The sequence below is a fragment of the Choloepus didactylus genome, chromosome 3 (genome assembly GCF_015220235.1).
Source record: "Choloepus didactylus isolate mChoDid1 chromosome 3, mChoDid1.pri, whole genome shotgun sequence".
Lineage (NCBI taxonomy): Eukaryota > Metazoa > Chordata > Mammalia > Pilosa > Megalonychidae > Choloepus > Choloepus didactylus.
Window position 1 is genome coordinate 186,078,616 of NC_051309.1, and position 7,837 is coordinate 186,086,452.

Consider the following 7,837-nt stretch of genomic DNA (forward strand, 5'->3'; position numbering starts at 1 on the left):
CTATCTGTTTATCTCTTCTGTTCTTTATTTCTTTGCTTTTATTTATTTTTGCCTCTTTTAGTTTTAAGTGTTATTATTATTTCTATTATTATTTTTATTTTATAATCCATTCCCTCTCCTTTATTGGCTTTTTAGCTGTATGTCTTTGTCTTATTCTTATTAGTTGCTTAAAGGTTACAACAGTATAATTCCATTTGCACCTACCATTACTTTGTCCTATTGTTGTCACATAATACTTGAAAAAAATATATATATATATAATCAATACCAACATATATGGAATTTATTGTGTGGGTAAATGTTTGACTTTTATCAAAAAAATTCAAGAAGTGTATAGAGAAGTCTTGTAAAAATTCCCCAAATCTCATGATTTTTAACATTTTTTAAAATTATTTTTTCTGTTCTATTGATGAATAGATAGTTACACCATGTTGGTAAGTGCCTCAAATTGGAAATAATCTTCTACCTTTAAGAAAACATATAAATTGGAATGACAATATGAAAAAATAAATTTGGCAATATGTATGAAATATCATTTTCAAATTTCTTGAATCTTACTTTCATTTCTAGGACTGAATCTTAAGAAATTTATTGAAGTTCCATGCAAACTTCAGGCCTTTACACATTAGCTTATTTGTCTTAGCTACAAATTTAGAAAAAGTTAGACACTCTTAAATAAATTATATGTCATTAGGAGTGAATATTAGGCATCATTCAAAGTCTTACTAGCATGGGAAAATTTCATGATGCAGGGTTAAGTGAAATAAGAGTTGAAAACTGTATGTTTATTATGAAAATCATATCTATACCTATATTTTTGTATGTCCATATCTATACCCTACCATAAAGATGGGGAAAACAATATAAAATTAATTTAACAATAATGATATCTGCTTTGAGGAATTATAATTGTTTTTTGTGCTCATCTATATTTTCAGTTTTCAAGGAGGCATAATTATGAAAGATTTTCTAATCACATCATTTTAGGAAGTAGGCAAATATTTTATAATTTCCATTGGTAAAATATTTTCACCAATAGTCAATTTAAGTAGACAGTAGACAATTTAAGATCTAGAATTTGGCAAGAAAAATAACATTTTACATGGTTAAACAATAAATCTATAAACTTATAAAATTACAAAATCTGAAAAAATTATATAGTCTGACACTGAAACTGTGAATTCTTTTAAAACAAGGTTTACGTCTTATCAACCTGTGTATATAGTTTGAGTCTAGCATAATGCCAAACACCTAAAGACAATAGTATAAATATTTGTTAAATCACATTAAATTGAATTTTAATAAATATTCTCTATTTTAACATTTAACATTTTTAAATTTTCTATGTTTATGAACCATTATTCTAAGTTCATTTTATCTATCAGTGTATTTAAACCACACAACAAGAAGAGATAGGTATGGAAATTCATCCATTTTACAGAAAAGCAAACTAATAGAGAGATTAAGTGATTTTTTTTCAAAAGTACACTTAACAGTTAATGGCAGACCCAAGAATCAATACAGACAGTTGGCCCCTAGAGAGCACATTTCTAATTATTCCCTTAAAAGACCCTTTCAGCATACTATAAAAAGTTATATAGCAGTTGACTTCAGTAAAATACAATGTTTGTAACCTAGACCACGGTTTCCAAACTTACTATATTATGGTCTACTATTTTTAGATGGTATATATGGTAACAGAATACAGATTAAAAAAAAACTCAGTACAGACACAGTGAAGAAGACTTTACATTTTAAAATCTTTAAAGTTATAATGAATTGATTTTGAGTGTAACATATTCATGTACTTCCATATGAGAACAAAAATACATTAGTATAGTGTCAGTTCTATAGTAATATGGCCATATGCCCTGGTTTTCCTGGGATATTCCTGGGTTTTGTGTGTTATCCAGAGGTATTTATTAATAGTACCTGCTTCTATTCAAAAAACTAATTTAGTTTAGGTAATGAACTATATACTCACCTTAGTAGTTAGGTTTTTTTGACTTCCAGTTAGCTTGTAAAATGAGAAATGCTAACCTTCACCATTGGAACCAAGTAAGAGAAAAGTATTAGCAACTCTCTAAATGCAAACATTAAACATTCTACTCACATTTACTTTTCCAAGTTTCCCAATTTACATGTAAGATTATATGCCTGGCAATAAATGGTCATTTTATAATTCCAACCAATATTATTTTGGCACTCCTGATTGGATGGCATGTGTGTAGAAGAGTTGCAAGCAATATAATCATTATTTTTTTAAAACAGCCATCAAGGGGAGCAATTTAGATTTACAAAAACAAACAAACAAGCAGTTACATGGCAACTGATTGTAAAGCACCAAACATTAAAAAAAAAAAATGTGTTTTACAATGTGTTTTTCTCCCAAGTGTACCTCCTGTAGTCATTTGACAGGGTTTTCTTTATAGAGGAAGGAGTGCAATGCATGTCTTTGCATTCTAATTCTAATTCTGTCACTCAACTTAAGTCTCTTTTCCCCTTAGGAATTCTAGGAAGATTATGTTCATGAACTATTTTGATATCCTTGGAAGAAATACATGTAAAAATATGCATTTTGGGGAATAGAAATTATTTACTTTGGGAATTTTTATATTAAATCGTGTGTACACTGCCATCAAAGTAATTCGGGTTATGATTGTGGAAAGATATCTTTGAAATGTGTGTCCCAAATCCAAATTATTTTTGATGTTACTGCCTTGGAAAGTGCACTTTGAAAGCATACCCTGGATGAATTATTATATATCATATTACTGGGCTCTTAACCCAAAGTTGATCCCAGGCATAACGTGATATTGCAAAATTTATTTTTAACTTCTTTGACTTCTAATTTACCTTCTACTATCCTCTCATAGCAGACATTAAATGTTCTATGAGTTACTCTGAACTTCCATGATGGCTCATGTTCAAAGCAAGTAAATGTGTTAACACAAAGCTAAATTGTCAGATCAGAGCAGGTTGACATGCATTACAGACTTTTCCTGTCACCAAACTCTAAGGTTTTGGAAGATGCAAAGAAGAATGAAGCTGAGACAGAATTTCTTTCTGAGGAAAGTTGAATCTACCCATTTCATTCACATTAAGACTTGGGTTTGGTAGCAGATGTCATGTTTCAATTTGTTCTTTAAAAAGCCATTCCCATTTTGGTGGCTTTAGTTTTATATTCTGGTAGCTACTCAGAATGAAGAGGGCTAGAATGTCACGGTCTCCATCAAGTTCCGTTAATCCATATATACAATGTTTTTTTATTTTATTTTTTTTTTTGTTTTGCTTTGTTTTGTTTGCTTTTAAATTTTTTTTCCCCCAATAATCAATGAAGAAGACAGACCTGATATTTCTCCTTTAAAAAGCTATTTTAAAATAGCTTTAAATTTAAATTCATTATATTTAAATATAAATTCATTATATTTCTGGAGTGGAAAACATCAGCCTATCTACAAAGAGATCTGGTGGTCAGTCACTCCCATTCTAAAGTCTTACCTTTAAGTAGGAAAGCAGTTCAGAGCTCTGTTTTAACCCTTTATCTCCTAGTCCACAGTCTATATCAAGGAATATCTGATTCCACATACTTCTCAGGTTATCAATTCGAATTTTGGACTTTGTCAAATTTATTGGCCTGTAATTGTTCATAAGATTCTCTTATTATCATTTTAATGTCTGCATGAGTTGATTGGTGTCTTGTATTTCATTCCTTATACTAAGAAATGTGGTTCTGTCTTTTTTTTCTTCCTTGCTCAGTCTTATTATATGTCATTTATAAATTTTTCCCAACTTGTCCTTATCAATTTTATTTATTGTGCAGCTTTTTTTCTGTTTCATTGCTTTCTGCTTTTATCTTTATTATTCCCTTTCTTCTATTTATTTGAATTTAATTTGGTCTTTTCTTTCCATCATCTGTAGACAATTAGGTGATTGGTTTTGAATCTTTCTTCTTCTAATAAAAGACGTTGCTTTAACTGAGGCCCACAGATTTAGATATATTGTATCTATTATCATTCAGTTCTAAATATTTCTTATTTGGCATTTGATTTTTTTTGGATCATATGTTATTTAGGTGTGTGTTGCCTAATTTGCAAATTTCTGCCCTTCTTCTAAATATCGTAATGTTATTTCTTTCTAATTTAATTTCACTAGGGTCAGGTATTTGTTCTTCTTTAGTATTTCAATTTCTTAAAATTTATTGATAAATTATTTTGTTGCCCAGCAAATTAGGTAAATCTTCTATGGGTATGTGTACATAATTTGTACTCTAGACATAATCAATCAGACAAAAATGGTTGATAGTGTTATGCAAATATGGTATAGTCATACTGATTTTAGAATCATTTTCTATAAATTATACAGGAGGTGTCAAATCTTCATATATGATTTTATATTCTTTTTATTTCTGTTAACTTTTTGTTGTGGATTTTGAAGTTCTGTACTTTGGTGCATACAAATTTATGATTGTTGTGTCATCCTGAAGAATTGACCGTTTTACTTCTTCTTTTGAAGTATGTACTGTCTGATATTAAGATAGCCACAGCACTGTTTTTAGATTTACTTTTTATATAGTATATCTTTTGACATTATTTTAATTTTAACCTAGCTGTGTCTTTGTATTTAATGTGTTTTTCTTATTGATAGCTTACAGTTAGGTATTTAACAAAATATCTAATCTAAAAATTTCTGCTTTTTACTTGGAGGGTTTTGTAAATTTTTATTTATCATAATTATTGATGTGAGTGTATTTAGGTCTACCAATTAGCTATTTGATTTTTTTTTTTATTTGTCTCATCTGTACTTTTTCCTTCCCTTTCCTCTTTCCTGCTTTGAGTTAATTAAATAATTTAGTCTTTCATTTTTAATTCCTCTATTAGCTTTATCCCTTTGCACTTATTTTATGCTAATTGTTCCAGAGACAACAATATGTATCAATAACTTATCACAGAAAATTGGAATAAATTTAAAAACCTTTTTAAAAGTTCAATTTAATTTACTTCTCCACATGACTTGTTATTAATGTCAAACATTTTACATCCACACATAGTAAAATTTCACAATAAAAGATTACAATTTTTGCTTTAAAGTCTATTAAATGATTATTTTAAACAATTTGACTATATTTAACCCTAATGTTTAACACTTCAAGTGATAGCCATTTCTTTTGTCTATCCCAATTTCCGTCCATTGTCGTTTCTTTTCACCCTGAAGATCTTACATTAGCATTTCTCATTGGATAGATCAGCTAGGTTAGAAATTTTCTTGGCTTTAATTGGTCAGTGATATCTTTATTTCACTTTTATTTCTGATGGATATGTTATTGTGGTTGGACAATCACTTTTATTTTTGCTGGATATGTTACTGTGGTTGGACAATTTTCTTGTTTAGCAATGTAAAGATATTGTTTATTTTCTTACAGTTTATTTTTTTCTGATAAAATTTCAGTTGTTTTCCTTATCATACATAGTCCCATATTATTTGATATGTCTTTTTTTTTTTCTCTACATGGTTTCAAGATCTTCAGTAAATTAGCTTTTTGGCAGTTTGAGTATGATGGGTCTAGATGTAGAAGTCTTTGTATTGATTCTGTTTGGGGATAGGTAAACATCTTGCATCTGTAAGTAGATATTTATCATTTAATTTGAGAATTTCAGTCATTTTTTATTCTAATTTCTATGTTTTGTCCAGTTTTCCCTCTTCTTCTCAGACTCCACTTCATGTGTGTTAGAACCACTTGTTATTGTCCCTCAAGTTAAAACTGTTATTCTGTTTATTTTTTCATATCCTTTTCTCTCTGTCATTTAAATTAGGTAATTTTTATTAGTCTATTTACAATTTCACTAATCATTTTGTTTTCCTTCCTAATCTACTGTTAAGACTATCCAGTGAATTTTTCATTTCAAGCATCACAATATTCAGTTCTAGAACTTCAACAAAATTATTTTTATAGTTTCTGTATAGTATGATTCCACATTTGTTCAATTATTGAGAAAGTATTTTCATTTATGTCCCTAATTATATTTATAATAAGTGATAGAAATTTTTCATCTGCTATTCTAACAGCTGAGTGCTTATTGTTTCTTATTTTTTAAAGACTGCTTTTGATCTTAACAAAGCTGGACCAATGGTTCATGTTTTCCTGCATCTTCACATGTTTAGTATCTTTTTGTTTTATTTTGTTCATTGAGTTTGATACATTTTAAAGACTCTGGATTCTGTTATCTTTCTTAGAAGAGTGTTTACATTAGTTATAGAAGGCAGTTAAGTTTTGGACTGATTTGTTTGAACTTTGGAAGACTTTATTGGGATAAGTCTGTTTCAGAATTGCTCTTAGTCATTGGTAAATTTTAATACTGTGACCCAGTCTCTTCTACATCTTTTGGATGCCCTCCAATGCATTTCAAATAGCCATTTTTAACAATACTTTGTGTAGGATTATTACTTAAAAATTATTATCTCTAGGAGATAATGCAAGTTACCCCATGGTTAATGGAACTGGAACACCTTTTGTTTCACTTATCTTTCTTAATAGCTGCTAGACCCAGAAAAATAAAAAATCAATAAGAATATAGAAAATCTAAAGAACAAAATTCACAAATTTGTTATAATAGACATATAATAGATGTTGTAACCAACAAAAAGGAGTACACATTCTGTTTAAATGCATGTGAATTATTAAAATTGACCATATACTGGGCCATAAGAAATCCTCAACAATTTCAAAGAACATTTAGAGCATTTTCTGTAATCAAGGTGAAATTAAACTTAAAATCCATGATAAAATTTACTAAAATTTCTCAGTTGATTAGAAATCAATCAACCACCATCACTCCTCTAAATAACCCATGGATCAAATAAAAAATAGTCATGGGAATTAGGAAATATTTCTAGTTAAATGACTATAAATTATGTTTGAAGATTATGGACTATAAGTAGAAATATGTTTTAAATGAATATATTAAAAATATAAAATTTAATTATCTAATCCTATAAATGAAAACATGAAAAAATAAAGCTCATTAATCTTGGAAAGTAAGAAATTATAAGAGTATCAATTAATTAAATTGAAAATAAAAATTGAATTTAGAAAGGCCCTAGAAGCAGAAAGATAGTTCTTTGATATGGCTAATAAAATGATGGACACCTGAGGAAAATGTTAGAGGAAGATAGAAAGAAAGAAAAAATAAGAGAAAAAAGCAAGAAATGAGGGAAGGAAGGAATATATTATTATTTGCATATGACATGACTGTATATGTAAAGATTCTAAAAGATTCTCCTGGTTAATTATCAGAATAATGTATGCAATTAATGATGAATACAAGGTGATATATTAACTTTAGTTGTATTTCTATATAAAAGCATGCAGTTACAAAACAAAATTATGAGCAATGCCATTTACAATTTCATTCAAAAAAATCAAATGAAAGGACTCAACCTAACAAAAAAATGTGTAAGATCTCTGCACTCTAGAAAATGAAATAAAGTAAAGGGTTAAATAAATAGATGGATATTCCATATTTATTTTTTTGGAAAACATAATATTGAAAATATATCTATATTCTCCTACTTGCCATGTATATTTAATTAAATTTCAACCAAAGTCATATCAGGTATTTGTGAAAATATGCTGATTAATTCTAAAATGCATATGAAAGTATAAATGGATTCATAATAGATACAATACTTTGAAAAAGAAAAAAATTGGTCAGTTTACCATAAATATATATCAAGACTTATTAAAAAGCTATTATAATTATTTAAGATATTCTATTACCAGTACAAATGAACTATTGGAAGCAGAGAATCAAGAATCAGACATACATATGTATATGTA